Consider the following 23974-nt stretch of genomic DNA (forward strand, 5'->3'; position numbering starts at 1 on the left):
TGTAAACTTAGCCTAATAGCCTAAAGTATTGTTCGTTGTTTGTTTATTTTTAAGTAAGGCAGTTAGCTAATGTTAATAAATGGATTCTTATTGTTAAGTGTTACCATAAATGCAAATGCGGATGTCGCCTGGGTTTCCCCATGCTGCTTTGCACGCAAATTTATTCACGCTGTAAGTCTAGCATGGAAACTACGGAACAACTTTGCCCTGAAATAGGGAACCAATCACAGAATGGGGAGGGGGCAGCAAGACAATGATGACAACTATGCGACACACCGAAGCAGTTTTGTTTATCCACCGTGGCAGCAGACGCGAAGTTACTTGTCGATGCAGCCTTAGATAGTGTTTGAAATAGTTTTGAACGCAAGTTTATTAAAAAAAAGAGCAACTTTTGGCATTAAAGGACAAGTTCGGTATTTTACACGTAAAGCCCTGTTTTTAGACTGTTTATGATGAAATAGAACGGTTTTGACTGAAATTTTGACATATGATGCTGGCCCGAGAATTTTCGGTTTCTGTTGTATCACCCACTACCTCTACAATGTTTGCATAGGTGCACTGGAACAATCCTTCCTAAAATGCATTAAACTTTCGTTTACAAAGACGTGAAACTCACCGAGTGGTCAGGGGTGTTCACTGATATGCTCACACAAAAATTGCTGCAAAAGATGCTTTCCATCAGGTGTTTTACCATTAGTTGTAAACTTGTGGACCTATTTTTCCAAACGCCTCACACCCGTACATTCTTCCGTTGAGAGCTTGAATAATAGACGCCCAGTTGGTGGCGATAATCCATCTTTGCCAATTGCAAGAATTCAAACAAAGTTCCCGGTGGCGGAGTAATACCGTACCTCACAGCACATCTAATATAAGTCAATGGAGTTGGACAAAAACTACGATAAAACCTGTTGGAAAGCATCTTTTGCAGCGATTTTTGTGTGAGCATATCAGTGAACACCCCTGACCACTCGGTGAGTTTCACGTCTTTGTAAACGAAAGTTTAATGTATTTTAGGAAGGATTGTTCCAGTGCACCTATGCAGCCATTGTAGAGGTGGGGGTAATACAACAAACACCTTAAAACTCTCGGGCCAGCATCATATGTCCAAATTTCAGTCAAAACCGTTCTATAAAATAAATAAATAAAATAAATAAACTTATTATTATTATTTCACCATAAACAATCTGAAAACAGGGCTTTAAGCGTAAAATACCGAACCTGTCCTTTAAACAATTTCATATCCAAGAAGGATGTTTGGATATGGCAAGAAATGATAGCCACAGAGTTTTATAGGACCAACCTGCTAGGCATCGTCGTCGATGAAGTACAATTAACTCATAAATGGTAAGCAGTATTTATTAATATCATATTGTCATTATGCCTGTAGTGTGGTTGTCACAGTGCCACTAAGTTGTGTTGCTTCTCAAAATCAATATACAGCTACCGGTTTAGTTGCATAGCTTTTAGCTGTGTGAATGCGTACCCGATAAAAGTTGTTTACATTTGAATTGATGTCGCTCTACAAACGTCATCTGGTATAATTGAAATGATTGGCTATGAGCTAAGTCCACACGCATTTGATAGACATTCGTAGCGCCCAATAAACGGCTCTGGGCATTCGTAAACCACGCCTCAAATAAGAGAAAATGAGCATTCTAAACTCAGCAAAAAAAGAAACGCCCCCTGACTTTCAACTGTTTTTACTTTCAGTAAACTTAATGTGTATAAATATTTGTATGAACACTAAAAGAGTCAACACCATAAGACATAAACTAAAAATGTTTCACAGACATGTGACTAACAGAAATTGAATAATGTGTCCCTGAATGAAGGGAGGCTCAAAATCAAAAGTGCCAGTCAGTATCTGGTGTGGCTTGAAGTACTGCAGTGCATCTCCTCCTTATGGACTGGACCAGATTTGTCAGTTCCTGCTGTGAGATGTTACCCCACTCTTCCACCAAGACCCTTGCAAGTTCCTGGACATTTCTGGGGGGAATGGCCCTGCGATCCAACAGGTCCCAGACCTGCTCAATGGGATTGAGATCCGGGCTCTTCGCTGGCCATGGCAGAACACTGACATTGCTGTCATGCACAGAACGAGCAGTATGGCTGGTGGCATTGTCCTGCTGGAGGATCATGTCCGGATGAGCATGCATAAAGGGTACCACATGAGGGAGAGGATGTCTTCCTGTACCGCAAGTCATTGAAATTGCCTGCAATGACAACAAGCTCAGTCCGATGGTGATGTGATATACCGCCCCAGACCTTGACGGACCCCCCACCTCCAAATCGATCCCGCTCCAGGGTACAGGCCTCGGTGTAACGCTCATTCCTTTGATGATAAACACGAATCCGTCCATCATCCCTGGTGAGACAAAATCATGACTGATCAGTGAAGAGCACTTTTTGCCACTCCTGTCTGGTCCAGCGGAGGTGGGTTTGTGCCCATAGGCGGCGTTGTTGCTGGTGATGTCTGGTAAGGATCTGCCTTACAACAGGCCTACAAGCCCTCAGTCCAGCCTCTCTCAGCCTATTGCTGACAGTCGGAGCACTGATGGAGGGATTGTGTGTTCCTGGTGTGACTTGGGCAAGTGCTGGGCCATCCTGTACCTGTCACGCAGGTGTGATACTCGGATATATCGATCCTGTGCAGGTGTTGTTACACATGGTCTTCCATTGCGAGGATGATCAGCTGTCCTTCCTGTCTCCCTGTAGTGCTGTCTTAGGCGTCTCACAGTGTGGACATGGCAATTTATTGCCTTAGCCACATCAGCAGTATCATGCCTCCCTCCAGCATGCCTAATGCACATTCATGCAGATGAGGAGGGACCCTGGGCATCTTTCTTTGGTTGTTTTTCACAGTCGGTAGACAAGTCTCTTTAGTGTCCTGCGTTTTTAGAACTGTGACCTTAAATGCCTACTCTCTGTAAGCTGTTAAGGTCTTAACGACCATTCCACAGGTGCATGTTAATTAAATGATTATGGTTAATTGCACATGCATGGAAAACAATGTTTAAACCCTTTACAATGAAGATCTGTAAAGTTATTTGGATTTTTACAACATTATCGTTGAAATACACAGTCCTGAAAAAGGGACGTTTCTTTTTTGCTGAGTTTATATGAGAATGGTTTGGTGTTAGCCAGGCTAATGCTTTAATGTTTTGTATAGATATCACTGAATTTTCAGTTAAATTAATAAAAAAAGTATTCAATACTTTAATGTCAATTTATGGATATATGGATATAATATATTGCAATATAGTAATATATAGCAATCATTATGTGGTACAGTATAAGCATCCGATACCATCACTGTACTGTTATCATCACAGCACTACAGTATTTTTTGTTTGGGAAGAGCGAGTTGCATTTTTCAAGAGGCAATAAACTATTTAAACAGCCTGAGATTTCTCTAAACGTTGCATTATTTTCATCTGTGTGAATGTGTTTTGCTTCAGATCCTACTTGATGTTTAGTGCATGCAGTGGCCATTTCATTTGGTGCTTTTTCTTAAAGGTACGGTTCACCCAATAATAAAAATGTACTCACCATCAAGTTGTTCCGAATCGGCATGACTTTATTTCTTTTGTGGCACTCAAAAGAGAGATATAAAATAGAGAGACATCTTAAAATGTAGAGTTATTATAAAATATAGATTTTTATTTAATGATAGAAACTGCCAGTCCCCAACATTTGGCTAATCTCATTTGCATTTATCTGCTGTCAGTGAGGGTTACTATCTATTGGAGGAGTGTATGGAAGGACATTGATGTGCCGAGCATAGCTTCAGTTTTTCTTTAACACCTGCCTGTAATTTTCAAGGTATCCTGAAGGGCTTATAATCTCGCTATGATGTCCTGAGATGGCCCTCCAGGACTGAAGTTTGACTCCTGTGGTCTAATGACTCACATTTCCTTATCCATTTCCTAGTTCTCCCTTCCTATACTCATTTCCTACATAGATATGCTTTCTCTCCGCTCTTCTTCTTTTTATCCTGCTGGACAATCTTTATTTTCTCTGACAGTGATAGTGATCTTTGGGAGACTCTGGGATCATAAAGGATGTGTTTACATTAGGACGAGTGCTCCACAATGCATCTCCCGATGTCCAGTCTGCTCCTATCGGCTGATAATGTCTTTAATGACAAGCACAAACGCAGTTATCTTCACATGCTGGCTCGCATCGGACGAGGTCTTGTTTCTTATAGCCTTTGTTTAGGTATTGGGTGTTATAGATTTGTGCAGCAAATTAAAGCGCATAGAAACAAGGGCAGGGCAGTATGACGATACATTTTGTGTTAATGTAAAAATGTGTGAATCACTAGAGAAAAAATTCCTTGTTGCACTTATGATAGTTTATTGGTCTTCTCTCCTACGCACCTATCTATCACCTACAGGTGTGCAACGCTAATTTGTTAGTTTAATCAATCTGAAATTAGTTTCTATAAATTATAAAAAATAAAACTGATATAACTTAAGCTAATTCCACTTTATATTTACAATTTATAGCAACTACTCACTAGTCAGGAAAGCTGAAATTAATTGTAAAGTATATATTTGCTAAGGCCCTGTTTACACGTACATGGTTATTTTGAAAAACATTTCAAAAGACATTTCCATTAGTTTGCGCCCTTCATTTACACGCAAACGGAGAACTCGCCTCTGAATCTGATTATTTTTTTAAACTCCGGCCAGAGTGGAGATTTGGAAAATCTTCGGTTACACGGTTGCATGTAAACTGAGACAAACGTATGTCTAGGCAGCCAACGTCACAGTATTTGCCAAAGCTCGCACCTATGCCAAAAGCATAGATATGTATAAAGGCTAGATGTGTCACAGCGGAGTCTCTAACGTCATCACCTGGCGACCATCTTACCACAGGCAGCTCGCTCACTCGCAGCACCGAGTTTCCATGGCGCAGGCACTTTAAAATTACCATAACTTTTCTACCAATTTTCAAACGGTTTGGTTTCTTACAAACGTTATTAACGTGGCTATAATTCTGGATGCTTTAACATGTTTCATTAATTATTTTTCTTGTATAAGTATGCAATGTCATAGGTACATCTTTGATGTTTATAACAAACCAAACCATTTGAAAATCGGTAGAAAATTAAGCAAGTTATGGTCATTTAAAAGTACCTGCACCATTAAAACTCAATGCTACGATTGAGTGAGCTACCTGTGGTAAGATGGCCGCCAAATACGGACGTTCCACTCAATTGGCCAGTAGCGCGGGTGAGACATCTAGCCTTTATACATATCTATGTGCCAAAAGTGCGACCTTGTTCAAAAGAGGAACAGGAAGTGATTTGTTGCTGTTTCCGGGATTCTGATTGGCTTACGTGGGCTTGAGCTTCTCGTTCCACCACCACCTAGAGGTTTGGCATGCTCTGACGACATATATACAGGTACAGGTATATACAGGTATACAGGTACATGTCAATTAACACTTTTCTGAAAACTGACATGTGTGCACGAAGTTATTTTTGAAACAAGCCGTCAACGTGTAAACGTAATAGCATTGGTAGGCACAAGTGCTTCATTTTATAAATGTAAGAGTAGCAGTGAAACATGAATTAATGCAAAAACAGTAGGACATGGCTCAAACGAGTCAAAACATGAAAAATTTGTTATTAAGTGATGGTGAATAACAAAAAGGTGTTTAGCCATCCGTGGTTGCTGAACAACGTTGCAACTTGCCACATTCGGATAAAATCCAATTGATGTGCAGTCACAGGTGTTTTACAATATCCGCTATTTTACATTAGATTCAAATTTGGCTCATTCGATCAGAATTTTGAGTTGGAACCGTCTGTTTCATATTACTATTTTATATCAGAGCATATACACAAAGAAATATATTGAATATTGTAACATGTGCCTCTTCTAAAGATTCAGATTAATTAAAAAAAAATATTAACTTTTGATATCCGATTTCTCAAGATACCAAAGTCTGAAAAAAAGAGATTCCCGGGGATATTAGGGTAGACAGTAGGCCTATTAGTATAACTAATCCATGAAGACAACTTTTTTCTTCTATATTTGATCTCGGTTGTTTTGCATTATTCCTGCTTACACCACTACGGGGTTCTCACAGTGTAGACCACATACACACAATGTGCACTCTTCAAAAGCGGCGCTTTAATGCTCCTAAAAAATAAAATTATTATTATTATTATTATTATTTTTAATAATCGATATACAATGTACTTCATGTCGCTTGCTTATTTTGGCTAAAACTCATAATCTTTGTAAGTAGAGATGTTCTGATACCCTTTTTCTCCTTCCATAACCGATTCCGATACCTGGGCTCAGGGTATAGGCAGATACGGATATATACTGATCCGATACCTGGTTGTGTATCTCTAAACAGCTGTATATACTACTAGCTCTGTATGAATTGATATAATTGTTTTACGGTGTGCGTCAGATTTATCCCTTAAAGCAAAATTGAACCCTAGACATTTTAGCCTGTTATCACAGTTAGTTTATGTCCATTTTGCATTTTACATGAGAAAAAAAGAAATTTGCATAATTTCGATTATTAGATTGATAGTGTGTTAATTTTCGTAACGGTCTTTGATGGACTCAATTAACCAGAATGCACTGCGCGAAACTGAGTCATTAGCTCCACCCACTAACCGATGCCGCCTTTCAGGTTTGTTGACTGCAAGAACCGACAGCCGGATGACGTCAAGGTGAGCGATTTAAAAGCAAACTCCTCTGTATGATTTCGCGAATCGCTCCCGCGGTACTTTGAGGTCATCCGGCTCTCGATTCTTGCGGTGCCGCATGAAGTTGAACAAGCCTAATAACTTCTTTTATCACTCAACCTGCTCTCAAATCAACTCAAGTCAACTTGAAGTTAGCCGGCAGACGAACCCAACCAAAGAGTAACTCCGCTTTTACCGTCTCACCAAAACCCTCGATAAAAGATGACTAGAACATGTGCAGTATGTGGATATAAGAACAACAAATTCAGGCCACCGGGAGTTTTTATTGTTTACATCAACGCGACAGATTACTCGAAAATTTTAATATGCAGCCAGCACCTTCGTCAGGAAGATTTTGAGTACTGTTTTAAGCCCAGTTTTTCCGTGGACTCAGGTAATGTAAAATGGTAAACATGTCTAAAACATCATTTGGCTTAGTTGTAGCTCATCATTTAGCTTTTTTTGTATAACTACGGTAAACATACTACATAGAAAGTTATTATCATGTTGTTGTTATTACGAACATGAGCAAAGCAAGCTAACGTTAGCTCATCCTGTGCAGCTGTCAATCAAAGAAAATTATCATCTACTGTCAATCATCTCGCCTTAAGACCCGCCCCCATTTAGAACGTTCAGAAAGTCGTTCATTTTTCTTCCGGCGATTTGACGACACCTGTCAAATCACAGTTACTGTAGCAGTTAAAAGCTTTCATTTTTTATATGGAGTTAGTACATTTGATGGTAGCACAATCAACTACATATGTGATGAAATATAGTGTTGGAGCATAATGTTGTATTTGGGGTGGACATTGCATTGTGAGCTGATCTTTAAAACAGCGTCACATTTGGTGAGCTTTGTACAAAATCAAAGCTTTGAGGAAGGCAGGGATATCTGGCGGAGCACCAAAAATGTACGATATGTGGAAAATAATGTGCTTTTTAAACCATAAACCATGCGAACACATTGTATTATACCAAAATACACAAAAATAAAGTTTTTAGCAATGAAACAGGTGTTCTTTAAGATATTACCTCAGACTACACCACAACTACAACAATAAAGATATAGAAGAACCTTGATGTCTGGATCACTTTGTGAGCGATTATTTTCAGCTCTTCAAAACGCTAAAATATATATTTCCCTTGTTTTCACCATTTGTTGCCCTCAGGACTACATTTCCCATCATCCTCCATGCTCCCTCACCTGTTTCATCTCTTCAATCATCCTAACCAGACAATGATCATCCTCATTATCTCCTATCCATTTAAACTCGCCTGTTATCCCCAGTGTTTGTCCGGTCTCAGTCGTATTTAGTATGTGTTTCCATGCCTATCTGCCAGTTCTTTGTATTATTGTAATAAAAATTTATCGTCTTAATCGTTTTTCTGAGTCTCCAGTCTCCACACGCACCGCTGACACTAAGTGCGTCTGACATGTTTTCTTGTAAATGAGCCTTTTTTATCAGCCTCTTAATGGATTCTGCCAACAAACCGGTATTTCTGAATGACCCGAGGCTGGGATTAAGCAGATTTATTTGTATTTGATGAACAACTTTAAAATGTGCCGATAGCATTGGGTTAATATCGTTATCTCATTTTTGAAAGAAGAGGCTTTTAGAGGCATTTGCATCTGAGCTCCTCGTATGTCTTATTAAATTGTCTCAATTTTTTCTTAATTTCTACCCAGACATTTTACGAGAAACATCTAATCCCAAGCTGAAGTGAAACATGAAACTGACTACATTAAGTCTCTCAAGCAATGAAAAATTCCAAAATGAAGATATTCATTTGAACGAAGGGAATAATTGAAGATAATCCAACTCTCATATGCAACAAGCCAACCATAAAAGCAAACTAGGTATTACGGGTAGAGGGAATGAAACGGGACATTTTTGACACTGAAGAATTCAACGTGTATGTTATACACTTTCATGCATCAATAAAGCAGCCACTGTACGCTCCCGCTTTGCTGCACTAGCTTGGGTGAAAGAGGCATTTAGCATTGAAACAGTCATAATGGCTGGTCACACTCTCACGCTGTTTTCCTTAATCTCATTCTGCTCCGTAATCCATTTGACACGCCGGCCCAGCGGCAGAATACAGCCGCAAATAAGCAGAGTACGGCGGGAAGATAAAGCACCGTCTCCATCCCCAGATGGGAAACGAGAGCCGCGGAGAAAAGACTGGCACTCCACGACATGTGCGGGAAGGAGTCAACAGGAAATGACATGATTACTGGTAATGTCGGACAGGAGGCGACGGCAGAACAGAACCGACACTGCCAACGCTGAAGAGAGAGTAATGAGGCAATTTTATGTAAGCAGAAAGGCAACTGTATGTAAATGCTGCAAGACATCACAACGGCATAAAGACACAGCTGTTGGCTTATGATTCAGTCAACAACCTGCATTATGGGAAATTGGGTGCGAAAATGGCAGGAGTGTTTGCTTTATGTGGAAAGTCAATGCTGGTATATATTGTTGTGTCTAAAACAGGAATGTATGAATAAATTGGAAAACAGAGGATGTCTTGCTCATCATTGCCTATATAGTCAGCTGTATTTTTAAAGGAATAGCGCACCCTAAAATAAAAATGTAATCACCCTCATGCCATCCCGGATGTAAATGACTTCCTTTCTTCAGTTGAAAACAAACAAATCATTTTATTGTACAATTCTGTCATTTTGCTATATCAGAGGTGGGCATTTCTGGTCCTGGAGAGCCACTGTCTTGCAAAGTTTAGCTTTAACCCTAATCAAATACACCTGAAAGTCATTTCCAAGTCATCATGCAGCCTTTGATTAGATTTTTTAGGTGTGTTTGATTGGGTTGGAGCTAAACTTCGCAGGACAGTGGCCCTACAGGACCAGGAATGCCACCCCTGTCCTATATGATACTTCAAAAATTGGTTTAAAAAGAACATACATGCATTATTAAAGTAATCCTAATGCAGTGGCAGCTTGTGACTGCTAATCTGAGGGGTGCAAATTCAAACTATGTGGTCGGAGTGTCATGTGTGTTGCTCATGTTTTCAAAATATGTGTTTGTTGCGTCATGTGAACCATGACACTCCCTTAATATTAAACTCTGAATACACATGAGATTATGCGAGTATCTGGCAAACTTAAGCGTCTTTTTCATCATAAACCCTTTAGACGCATCTGCAGCAAGCACTTATTTTGACAAGACACGTGATGCACATAGGATCAGTCGACGCGCAGAACACATATTTTGATATTACGAACCACACTTGATGGGCTACATACATTTTTTGACAAACTTCGCATCGAGCACCCTCGAAAAAAGAAGTCACCGGCCACCACTGTCCAAATGATTTCTGCAGGTTAATAAATGTCTACTTGAATAATATTATACATTTGGGAGAGAAATGTTTAATATTTAATATGTTTAATGTAGGCAAGCAGATCTGAGTGATACATTCAAATATGGCGACACATCATTAAGTTAAAATCTCATTGGCTCTCACATGGTGCATAGGTTTTGTCATGAGCTTCGCCATTTTGAGTACCATAAAAGAAGGTGGAAGGACGGCATTTTAATGATTTGTTTGTTTGTTTTGTTTAGTCAACTGGAAAGAACATATTTTTTTGTAAATTGGGAGAGAATTTTTATATTTAGGTACATTGTTTCTTTAAACAGAATTTTAAAGGAATTTAGAATGCGGTATTGCATATAGATATTGTTTAAGTTGGTGATTTTAAGTTTGGTGAATAATATTTTACTTTTTCGGGGAGGACGTTTTGACTCTTAAATGTTAAAAGAAGTCCTTTATCTCAAGAGATCATAAAAAATGTTATTAACCATAGTCTACGGCAAAAACATCTATTTAAATATTTTTTATATATTTTTAAAAATTGGCCAAAAAAAAAAAATTGCTGAAAAATATATTGGGATATGTTTACAAAGTATATTTTTCACCAATATATTTTTTATATATTATATATATTATTTATATTTTTTGTATATTTTGAAATATATTTTAAAAGTAAATACATTTTGAAGAAATAAAAATACATATTTAGCCCTCCATATATTTTAATCTAAGAAAATAGATTTACGTCATATTTTGTTTATGTTAAGAACCTGTAAACATGCAAGTTTTAAAAAGGTTAAAATTTAATATATTTTCAATTTCAAAAATATACATTATAAAAGTAACTTGTATTTAGCAAATATTTGAAACATATTTAGGGGGAAAAAAAGTGTCATATGGGATGTAATATTAGAAATGTATTTGAAATACATTTTGAAATATATTTTGATATATGAAGGTATGAACTAAATATATTTCCAAATTCAAAAATATATTCAATTAAACATAACATTCTACAAAATGTATTTAGCATATATTTTAAATATATTTTTGGCCAGAGAAATGTATTTTTTTGCTGTTTGGGTATTCGGGACATGACCCTTTACAAAATGGGTTAAGAGTCATATAGTAATACTCTTTAAAATTGTGTTGACTTCAAATAAAAAATAAGAGACTAAAGTATACAAATGAAGAGTTTCGTTGCAAAACGAGATAACCACTGTTTTTTTAATTGTTCAGAAATCTTGTTTTTTTGGTTGTGCATTCCAATTAATTTCAGTGCAGCTGCAGTTGGTTTGTTTTGATTTAAACCTTCATAACTTAAAAAATACAGCTAAGTAGCACCATAAAACAAAAGAATAACATGATAACACAAAAATAAACATGTTTTGACAAAAATGTTAAAAAATTGATTTATCTTGTTATGCTACGAAACTCTTCAAATATAAAGTAATGTATTTAAAATCAACACAGCTCTCTCGAAAGCTATAATCCCCCTCCAACACCCGCTGACGAAAACACTGCCGTGTCAACGAGACACTCATGATTTCTCGTGAGACACAAACGCTGCCATTTCCAATGACGTGGAGTTTCCCTCCGGTTCTGCTGTTTGAGCAACAAAAAACCAACAATGCTTTAATTAAACTAGACATCGCCTTCAGAAAAGATGAAAAGAGATGAAAAGTGCAAGATGACCTCATCAGTGAATCTGACATGATGTGTGTCTCTTGAAAGCTCACAGGTATACGCAACTATAGTGACTAGTAGTCAAATTTGAGAAGTCTTTCATCCTAGGGTCATATAAACAAATCCTGTTCTTTCACTCACAGCTTTCCCAGGAGAGAGCTTTAATGAGTTGCTCTGTTTTATTCAAATTCATAATAACCATTACACCCCACTCTTAATTACCTACAGCACAGCACCTCCAGCTAAACATCCACCTCAGTCCCTATAGACCATGATTAGTTTGAAACCTGAGTCTTGTGCCTACGATTATAGATTCATCATTATCAATCAGAAAACACCCAAAATGATAGACAGAAGTAAATTAAATCTTACAACCCTGTTACATGCTATGAAAATTAGTACCAGACACCAGGCAGATACTATGCCGTTAGCTATTCTGTCAATGGGTGCACCCCTTCAAAAAGTGCACCTTTGTACCTTTGTAAAGAGTTCATATTAGTACCTCAGAGGTACATTCTGGTACCAAAGAGTGTGTGTATTAGTACCTCAAAGGTACACATTTTTACCTAAATGGTATATATTAGGACATTTGTAATGGTGACTACCCCATAAAGACCCCATTTTCTGCCTATCATTTGTTATTATAATGCATTATGTTTTTCAAAGTAGCATGCACTTTCAAATATAAAGGTGCTTAAAACTGCGGTTGTCCAATTTTTGGTTCCTTGAAGAACTATTTAGTCAAAGAAATGCCTTTTTACAATCTAAAGAACCCTTTTCACTATGAAAAACCTTTTAAAGGTTCTTTATAAATCCATTAAGCCAAAAATGTTTGTCCTACAGTATAGCATCGTAAAGCACCTTTACTTTTAAGAGTGCATTCGTAGTGCGTATTTGTCATGGAGTCAAGGTAACCAAACATTTACATACAGTACTAGGTCTACTTGTACTAGAGTTACTAAGCACTTCACCCACGACTGCTTCAGGGAATTGTCCTTGAATTTTTTTGTACTATAAATAGCGTTGTGTAAACCATATCTGCAAAATGTACCTTGATGTAAAAATACATTTTGTACCATTACAAAAATGCCTTGTAATTCCAAACATGTAGTGCTTCTCTACCTGTGCACCCATCTCATTTGGTTTATGGCATCGAAATTGCTTTTCTACTCTCATGATCGCTCTACCTGCATTTATTGGTGCACATTGTTTCTGTTATTGCACACTGTTTCGGCCGCCACAAGAAACATCATCCCCGCCACAGCAGCAGCCTCTCAGTGACATCACAGTGATGTCACTCACATGAAGTAATTTATAGCAAAAAAGACAGAATCACACTTACACACTGGAAAATATAAAGGTGAGTGTAATAAAATAAACCAAGTTGAAGTGTAATTGAAGGTGAGCATTATGTGTTGATGAGCAGTCGTGGCATAATGGTCTGAGAGTCTGGCTTGTAACCTGAAAGTTGCTGAGTCTAACGACCAGAAGGTTGCAACTGAGGTGCAAGGCACCTGTCCCCCTTTGCTCCAAGGGTGCTGCATTGATAGCTGCCCACTGCCCGGTCTCCAGGTGTGTGTGTGTGTGTGTGTGTTCATGACTTGCATTGTGTGTGTTCACTATTCACTGGATGGGTTAAGTGCAGAGGTTACATTCCAAGTTTGGGTTACCATACTGTAGGTTGGTCATTAGGTAACTTTTCATTTTAACCCTCCGACTTTATACACTAGCAATTAACAAAGGACCACCTTACAGGCCAGTGAAAATATTGTCAGGGTAAAAATATTTGAACCGACTAACCCAATAGAAAAAATCCTTAGCCTTGCCTGAATTATTTATAACGTTATAATGTTAACATTAACGTTATAACATTATTTATGTCTTTATTTATATTGTAAATTATAATGTATATAATTTACTTATGAGCTTAGGTGGGGAGGTTTCAATACAAGGAAAGGGGTCCTTTCCATTACCTTGGGTTTTCCCATGATCTTTTTAAACACTGTGTGTTTTCACATCACATGCAGATTTACTAGAGAGACTATAAAGTTTAAACAGTAACGGATGTTACTGACAGAGAAGACGGATGATCGAGATAAATCAAGACTTAACGAAAGGTTAGCAGTAGTGTTTCCCACACATACCCTTGATGCGGTATGCCTGTGCATGTGTTGTGTAGTCGTAACTCTGTGTAACTACAATAGTGTATTCTCTAAATTTGCCTCAAATTTTCTGCGCTATATGCGATATACAATAAAACTACCACTCGTATTTAAAATAAAAAAGCGCTCATAACACAACAACACTGATGAGAAGAGCAACATCATTACGGCCTCAATATAAATGTATGGTGATTTTGTCAGACAATGTCACGTTTTTAGCAGCAGTTAAAGAAACAGCTGGTTGGAGTTAAAGGCGGAGTCCACGATGTTTGAAAAATGCGTTGGAAAAGGAGACGGGCCGACTACCAAAACACACTTATAGCCAATCAAATAAAATCAAATGCCGGGTTGCGTATGCGTGGGGCGGGTCTATCAACAGAAGGTCCAGATTCTATTGGGGTAGGGGCGTGTTTGTTTAGGTGATTTCAAATATCAACATTGGCTTTCAAACATCATGGACTCCGCCTTTAATGGGTCGTGGGTCGTTACTGGGTCGTGTTTAGTCAGTATTTTATAGACAACAGAACAATTCATATTTAAAAAGGCATTCAGTTGTGTTAAAATGACAGATCAAAGAGTAAACACAACATGATGACGTCACATATATGCTAAACGACGTGTGACGTCATCACCACCACAGTCTCTCAAAATCCTGTGGGAAACACTGGTATATATATATATATTTTTGTGTTTGTGTTTCATTTACAGAGATATGCATGAACTAGAGTTTGTAAAGACCATTCAGTTGTTTTTTGATGTTTAAGGCTTAAAATGTAACCACTAGGGGTGGAACGGTACATGTATTCGTTTCGAACCGAACCGGTACGGGGGTCACGGTTCGGTGCATGAATTTAAACGGAGAATACACGGTATGAAAATAAAAAAAACCTTGCGTGCAAAAGAATTAATGTAATGCGGAACTACTGTTAGATACGCGGGTTCTTTATGGACAGCTAATCTGTTGCCCCGCTTTAGCTCTGAAGTTCTGATTGGCGCCGATGCAGCCGAGCTCCGCCTATGTATGCACTCTATCAGAGCCCGTCTACATTCTGGCACTCTGCAGTTTTTTGTCAGGTCGACGCCGGTCCAGTCAGTTAGTGAGCAGCGATTGCGAGGATGGCAAGTGGTGTTCCACAAGAGTTAGACGCTCCGCCGGCCTCTTTAAGATCGCAAGTTTAGCAAAACTTCAGTTTTCCAGTCACAGTAGTACAGACGAGAGAGTGGTGGAAAAGACGAGGACTGTGCGTCGGCGTTGTTCAGCAGTTGTTAGGTATGTGAGTGGAAATACATCTAATCAGGGCTCTCAAGTCTCACGCATTCACCTTGACACACATGCATTTCAGTCAGTTCACACGCTCCGCCACACCTTGTATTTCTCATGCTGAGAAGTAGGAGATAAATTGTCCTGCTAATATACAATTAATGGACGAGGCGCAGTTCTGTCGAGTTCAGCTGCTTTTTTAAAGTGTGCTCAACTTTACGCAGCGCCATCAGCGTCAGAGTACCGCGAGAAATCTTGCGGAGGAGGCTGATTTCAAATCGCTCTCGCGTTACTCTGACGTCATCCACTTGTCGTTTCTTGCAGCGCCTCGTTTAGTCGTACACACCTATTAATTCATCCTACAAGCCTATTTTTTGTTCTTTAGTACATTAATATGAAATAAGGCCAAAATGTAATTTTAAAATGTATTTAGGTAACACTTGTAATACATTTGAACCCATATTTGTATGAAAGATGAGTACAAGATTACTTAAAGTGGTATACATTTTTGAATACGAGATAGTATGTTAAATGCATTTCAGTTCATATTCATGACATCTCAAAATAACACTGATAAGGACACCTATGTTTTTAAGATTATCTTAAGTACTAAAAAAAGCCTTCTTCATTTTCGTTTTGCTCTTTCCTCCATTGTACCGAAAGTGAATCGAACCGTGGCGCCTGAAACGGGGTACGAACCGAACCGGGACTTCTGTGTACTGTTCCACCCCTAGTAACCACGGATTGACGTAGCTACAGATGGTCAAACAAGCCCTGTTCCTGTCTCTAGCTTGACTGATCAATGTTATTGACCTCATTAATATGTACAGTAAATAAGCACAGTAACCAATGGTTTACAAATGAACATTATGAAATCATCATGGCCAGTTTTAATTATTAACCCAATAGAACAATGAAACAATAAAAATCAGGATTAAGTTTATGACCCTCGGTTCACATTCTGCATGAAAATCTATAAAAAAGAATCATGTAAAATGTTTAGTTTTTTATACAGTATTTGTAATTTCTATAATCCTAATCTGAACCTAATTTTTAATAAACTTGATTATTGTTATATTCTTTTTACAGTAATACAGTAATTTTGCTGAATTACATAAAAATGTAAAATATATTTTTTTTTTACATTTGCGTAGCAGCTAGCTCGGTGCGATTACATCACTTTTCGTCTGCTTTTGAATAATGCTAACGTAAGAACCTGAACTAAATCCATGATAAGAAAGCAGATTTCTAGATTTTAGAGATGTCCTCCAATACTGTAGCCCGAAGGTAGGATTACTTCAGTAAAACAACTAGCTGTCAAGGTATGAATCCCCCAGCACACACACTTACACAGGAAGACAGACAGAAGAAACACCTGTCTTAACTGCCATGTTCTAGAGTCAATCCTGAGGGAACCCTGAAAATCTGACTGGGCCTGCAGAAATATCAAGTGAATCCAACATACGGATAGTAAGAGATGTGTTTTAGAAAGTGAAGGTCTGAGAGAAAATCACTTCTCTGCTGCTAGAGCGGGTACAAAAGAAGACTTTGGCTACAGAAGGAGATAAGTGATGTAACCTCACAGAGCGAAAGGGTGAGCGAATGAAAGAGAGAGAGGGAGGGAGGGAGAAAGGCGGGGGGAGTTCGTGCTGGAGGAAGGGACCAACTACAGCAGAGAGAATGAGGAGGTTGCAAATTGAATTAGGCCGGAAGAGAAGGCCAGGTCTGGACCTGCAGGAAACAGCACTCCAGAGATACACAATTACTGCCTGTTTACTTTAATGCGTGTGTGGGGGAAAAGTGTGTGTCTGTGAGTGTGATATGTGTTATGTCTGTAGTGTTACGTAACATTCAGCCAATCATAGTTCAAACAGTACATGATGTGAGATGATAAAATATTCCTGTTTGCATAATGTAACCTGCACATAGAATTTTTTTTTAGTTTAGGGTCCCACTTTGTATTATGTATCTTAATGTATCTGCACTAGAAACATGTACTAAGTAGCTAATGTTTAACTACCCACATATACATGCAATACCATTTATGTACATAGTACACTATAAACACTAAATGTGTAGTGATCACTTAAAGGTGCATTGTGTAACTTTTAGAAGGATCTCTTGACAGAAATACAATATAATATACATAACTATATTATCAGTGGTGTATAAAGACCTTTCATAATGAACTGTATTGTTTTTATTACCTTAGAACGAGCTGTTTTTATCTACAGTATACACCGCGGGTCCCCTTACATGGAAGTCGCCATCATGTTTCTACAGTAGCCCTAAATGGACAAACTGTTTAACAGAGCGCATTTTGTCCATACGTTGTCTCAGACTTTGACATGTTTGTCCTGTGGCAGCTACCGTAGCTTCTCTATATGTGTTTTGCATGTGTTTTAGAGCCAAAAATTGAACCTGATTTCACAGGAAGTTATACGAGTTGGCTAATTCGTATGAATTTGTACAAAGTGAATCGTATAAAGGTGTGTTTATTAGAAAGAAAACAATAATGTTACCCTGCCCCTAAACCCAACATCAGAGGGGCGAAAGTAAATCACACAAAATCGTACAAATTTGGTTGTATGAATTCATACAAATTAACCACATACGTACGAATAAAATATGTACAAATTGCCATTAGATTGTGTTGAAAAATCTAAACATTTTGTCTAAAAAAATTTTTTTGAGTTCATAATTTTTAAAATCTTGCACAAAATGCCACGAGGAAAACCAAAAAGCCATTGCACATGAATATTATTATATTTGGTCAAAGAATAGGATGATGAGGAATTTAAATGGTTAAAAATAAAAGGTTATAGAGTTTTTAAGCTTATTTTATTATATTGATGATGTGTTGATGCAAATTATAAATTTTAGTGACTCATTCTCGCCAGCCTTTTTTTTAAGTTGCCCACCAGCATTTTTTGTGATTTTCACAAAAGTTTCACAAAATGCCTTCCACAAAAAAGTTCTTCTAAAAATATATAAACATACAAATATATCAAATGAAATAACACACCCTCTGCTTTCAAACTAACAATAAAAAAACAAACAAAACGGGAAAAAAGTTTCATACTATCTATATTTTTTTCTCTGCTTTAGCAAAAAAAAAATATTAGAAACAAAGCTAAAATGAGTTAGCATTTTTGTGAAGGAATTTTGTTAGAGATCAGATTCAGAACGATTATCAAAACATACACAGAGTTTAAAATTAGTAAGTAACATTTTGGCTTCAGTTTTTTCATAAATTCAAAATTGCGGTATTGCAATGTTTTCTCTTAATTGACAAGATAACTCGTCAATGGCGGGGAAAGAGTTAATATAAAGTAGGATATAATATAATCAATACATCATTGGACTGGACACACAGTTCAATATGCTGTCTGATTTTCTACCAAATCATTTGATAATTGAAAGCAGGTATGACAGGGCCGTCGCCAAGGGGGACATTAATGGGCAGTGCCCCCCCCAAAAAAAATTAAATTGCGTGAACTTGCTCACTTTCATTACGTATGAACGCTCTGGCTCTCTCTTGGTGAATAGGCACCCTCTTCAGTAGTATTTAACCACAGAAAACGTACTACTGATTTCAACAACGGTAACTTAAAAAAACGATCTTTAAAATTTAAATCAGATAATTTAACGCATTGTGCTATCATCAGCTCATGTCTGAGAAAAGCTTAAGTGCAAAAATCAACATGAGAGGAAAGATTGAGTTCTTACTGTCCTTACGCATTGTGATTATTTTAAGGTAATCATGTTTGTTTTATTGCTACCCCTTAAGTATTGTTGTTTCTCACTTTTCTGAAATGTGCCCCCATGAAAACAAAATGCCCCCCCCACGTTCTGTATGTTCTGGCGACGGCCCTGATGTATGAATGCTCTACTACTCTAGTCATGTGACAATTTACAACCATTCATTGCGATGGGGAAAAGACACTTTCTCCCTTCCAGCTTCACTTATCCACCCTTTCATATCTTTCTCGTTTCAGAATGGCAACCCACCACAACACATCGGTAAATATACCCATGTGTGCACAATGCTGACAGTAATTGCTTGTGGTTTTACAAGTGTTCCAGGCAGGGGAAAACAATGATCACATGAGTGCCCTACGGGCGGCGAGCGCAACTCTGGCCCACGCGGTGACAGTGGAACAGGATCGTGATCCTTGGCTTTGTCCTCTGGCTTTCCGCTGAGCTTCTGTGCCGTGTCAAAACGGCCCCAGGGCTGAGGACGATAAGCCAACTCCAGGGACACGGAGTGCCATATGAGGCTCTGAGCCAAAGACGCACTTCTCCACCAACCCTTTTTTCACCAAAGGTTAAAGAGGACTCAAGTAGGAAGCATTGATTTCAACGATTTGGAGACCGCTCTAGTTGGAAAGGATTAAGGAGCTACCTGCTGCTCTGGCAGTGACAGGGCTAAATGAAAGGTTCGGTTACTGTGTGTTCATGACCGTGTGGTTGGTTTTAGTGCAGAGATGCAGGCCGATGAACCCTGCGGGGCTAGATTATTGGCCACTTGAGGAGACTAAAGCCTTGCACTTGCCAGTTTCGTCCTCTACTAAATATTGTGTGTGTGTGTGTGAAGGTAAGGCTGGGTGCGGTTAAGCAATATTGCCAAAATATAATACTGCTTATTACACTGCTCTTGAAATGCTTCATTCTGATTGGCCAGTTGCGACATTTGCAGGTTTGTTATTCCCAAATAACGACAGATCAAAACTAATAACACATGCTGCAAATAAATTTCACAGGTACAGTTTAATATTACACAAAAATTAAATATATATTTGTCTTGTAATAACATATATGACATTATATTTACAAATGATTAAACTAAATTTGTGACTTTTAAACGTCTTATCTTACCTTAAAACCAAAAGTAAATGGGTTTTCCTAATGGAAGGTCTGCATTCGTTGAAAATTATCTAATAAAATATTTCAAATCAATATTTAATGTTCCTTACCTTACTTACGAGGTAGATCGCCACGCAATAAGCGCTATAATGCTGATTATTATAGCAAAATAGTGATCACAGAGTTGGGGCTTATTTCTGCAATAACAACCGGCTGCCTGTACATTATACCTTATATGTGGGTATGTCCAGTATAGACTGTGGATAGACTGGTGGATTGTAGTTGAATATGCTTTACTTTTTCAGCCGTGTGTTTTGAATTTCCTCACTGTGCCCCCAGCGTGAGTTAATACTGTGTGAGACCAAATATGCATTTTTCTACTGGGAAGTGAGAACAAGCTGGAGGCTAAAAACATGAGAGCTGATACTTTATATACTGTACATAGCAAGTACAAATTGCATCTAAATGCACAATTGAGGGTGCTAGTCTAAATATCAATCACATGACACTTTGCAGCCAAGATACACTTTGTTACTTAGTACAAATATGTAAAACTTCTTAAGTTTAGATGCATTTTCTTTATGAGCAAAATGGCCTAAGAAAACAGGGCTAGTTAATAGACAAAAAATATCAAATTTTTAAGTGAATTTGTGCATAAAACAAGCAACAAAAAAAAAATCTGCCAATGAGGTAAGCAATTTTTTCTTGAATAAGTGTTTAAGAAAAATATTTTTTTCTTACCCCTATTGGCAGATTGTTTTGCTTGTTTCGTGCAAAGATTCACTTTTTGTTTAAAAACTAGACTTATTTTTTTTGTTCTTGATAATAGAAATGTTATATATTTATACTAAAAACAAGACAAAAATAGTAAGTATCAAGTCATATTTTTGCAGTATACAAGAGAACAGTTTCGGTGGTGATAGTATTTCATCTATATGTTCCCAACACTGCATAATAACTTTTATTGTAGTACTTACAGTATGTGATCATTTGGGTGTCTGTGACATGAATAAATACATAAAGTGCTTAAAAAATATTTGAGTAGCAGTATGTGTGGGTGAAAACCGCTTATCCGGTGTATCTCTCTATTAGCGGAGATTGCCAATATCACCACTTGTTCTAGATATTTGGTTCCAAAATGCGATTAACACCATTTAAAAAAATTAGTTACTGCTATTTTAGTAGGTCAGTATTTAAATGTAAATTCTTAATTTTACGCAAAATACAATATCCGCCGTGTTATTCTGTCATCTTTTCTCTATTTTTTTCACAAAACGCGATAAACGCCAGTCCTTCTTTTCTACAGAACGCAATAAATCCGCTCCACAAATTACAGCCCACCATTCCACGTAATGTAAACAAACAATGGTGGCGCGTTGAGTACACAGAATCTTAGTTTTCCCTCATATTGTATTTTGTGATCAACAAACAAACAAAAACAAAATAATACTTTAATGGCATCGATAAACCTGTGGTGGTTTTCTGTTGGTGTTCTGGTTTTCAAAAAAGTTCAGCGACAACGTCCGAAGTATAACGGCAGCAATGACAGCTAGTGTTCTTAATATGACAAAGTAAGTGTTTTGGTTAATGCCATTAATGTTTATTTTTTAAATCAATGTATACCACTAGTCAACTAAATGAATATAACATGGCAAAGATGAATGAACATTTATACATTGATTCAATAGTTTTATAGCATTTTGAATTCATTTTTATAATAAATCTTTGAAAATCAAATTATGGATTTGAATATTTTATGTTTTTATAACCTAAAGATGCTATGTGAAAGTTTGTAACAGAAAATAGTGGTTTTCATCTGGTCACTTTCTTGGTATAGAAAACACGTTTTTACCGAAATTAGTCAAAATGGATTTATTGCATTTTGGAACCAAACTCTTCAAATGTTTGAAACCTGTGGATGGTGGCTATCACAAATATATACAGCCCAGTCTCACGAAATTTCGTTATATAGTCACGTAATTTTTTTTTTTTGTAATATTATTGCAAATTTTTCGTGATCGTATAGCGAATTCCTGTTTTCGTGTGATTATCACGTATTGGTTTGGTTACTCAATTGTTTTGTCCTATTTTCTTACCATTGTTGCTTCGGTTTTGGGTTAGATTTACATAAAATGACATCCGTACCCAAACCCAACTCTAACCCTAACGCCAGGCGAAATATAAAACAAAATCAGAAAAAATAGTATAAACCAATACATAAAGTGATTCTAATGCAAGCACCAAATCTAACCCTAAACCGAAGCAACAATGGTAATAAAATAGGAAAAAGCAGTTGAGTAACCAATACGTGATAATCACATGAAAACAGGAATTCGTTATATGATCACGAAAAAAAACGCGAAAAAAGAATAAAAAAATTACGTGACTATATAACGAAATTTCGTGAGACTGGGTAGAATACATAATAGTATAAGTCAAAGGTGATATATGTTTTGGATGTAAAAATACTAGTTTAATATGCAGTGACAAATAGCCTTTAGGTTTCCCCAAAAAGCATTGTCCTGTTTGCAGCATCCAGACAGGTTAGTAGATAATTTATCACTAAATAAAACAAGTAACTTTTCTAAATAATGCAAAAAATGTTTTGTTAGAAAGTAGGCTAAGATAGGCTTTTGTGTGGGTAGGTGGGTGAGCTTAAGCAATATTTACAGTCTGGTACGTGCATGTATAAAGAACCTTTCTCATGACGGCGCATAAATTACTCAGGTGTTTAATTTGGAGAACAAATGTGTTTGTGCATGTGTACATAATGCTGTCAGGTCTAAAAATCCAGGTTGGTTTGCTTTTCTAAAACACCCTCACGTCAGTCTGAGGGATCCCCACGGGGGGATGTTAATCGCTAAAAAAATACCAAAACTACCGTACCATTACCGGATACGTACATGGGGCAGCGTGTTAGAAACTGCCGTCTTTCCGTCTCATTAATTTTTCCTGCAAACAGACATCTGCCAGACTACGACTCTTTAGTCCCATTCATATTTAATGTCCCAAGAAAGTGGACGCAGAGGGCTAGGTTCTGGTTTTTATGCAGTCACCGTGGCTTAGGCAGTGAATAAAGCACCCTTACTCGTTCTGTGAAGAGGGTAGCCTTTCTCCAAAAATATCATTATATCCCCACTTGTGTGCAACAATGCACAAGCCACAGAAGGGGAGAGGAAGAGCAAACACGTGGCGAGAGAGAGAGACGAAGCAGAAAAGATGCTTTTAGAAAGGAGAGAAAAGAGACAAAGCGAGATATGATTGTTTTCTCCCAAAACATAATTTCAGTGCAAGGAGTGTAGGGGTCATTAAATTGACATTCCACAATTCAAGACAAAGTGCGCTGCTTATGCAAAGGTCAGGCGGACATAAGAACGGATTTGCAATTTAGATTGTGTTCAAAGACTGCTAGTTCCCCTGTACTGAGATTTTTATGTCTTCAGGTGGACGCTGATTGCTCCAACGTGATCAACGGCTTGCTTTCCCCTCGCTGATTAGGTGACGAATAAAAGATAGACAGAAAAAGATGAGTTTTGCTTCAAACACATACTGTATTGCAATGCAAAACCACTCGAACACATGTAGAAAACAATAAGATATTATAATGGTAATTCCAGTCTTTCTCTGTGGACCAATAATTTGAATATAAAATGCACAAGTATTTAATATTTCGATTACTAACGTTTCCTTAATAAACAGTGTAAGGATTTTTGATTTCATAATTGTTAAATACTGATGTTTTGGTTTTGAGTGCCAGTTATTAAAGGTAAATAAAAAGGTAAGGTAGGTTTCTTCTACAGCTACTGCCCCTTTAAAATAAACCTGTTCATCTTCCAAAGAGGACACCTGGGGCTCTTATCCACCAGCAGCTGTCAGTCAACATCACTCAATCAAATTTATTCTAACCGACAAAAATCCTTGGATGAACAAGCATCCCTCCAGTAAGTCCTC

At 37.6% G+C, this 23974-nt stretch overlaps 1 protein-coding gene and 1 pseudogene across 1 annotated transcript in view; both read right to left on the minus strand.

Moving 5' to 3' along the window:
- Positions 1-23974, minus strand: part of nalf1b (NALCN channel auxiliary factor 1b) — a 177146-nt gene that overhangs the window by 147737 nt on the left and 5435 nt on the right. The gene's annotated exons all lie outside the window — the stretch shown is intronic.
- LOC141350191 (uncharacterized) lies at positions 1660-3102 on the minus strand (annotated as a pseudogene).

Source organism: Misgurnus anguillicaudatus, chromosome 17 (genome assembly GCF_027580225.2).
Source record: "Misgurnus anguillicaudatus chromosome 17, ASM2758022v2, whole genome shotgun sequence".
Classification (NCBI taxonomy): Eukaryota; Metazoa; Chordata; class Actinopteri; order Cypriniformes; family Cobitidae; genus Misgurnus; species Misgurnus anguillicaudatus.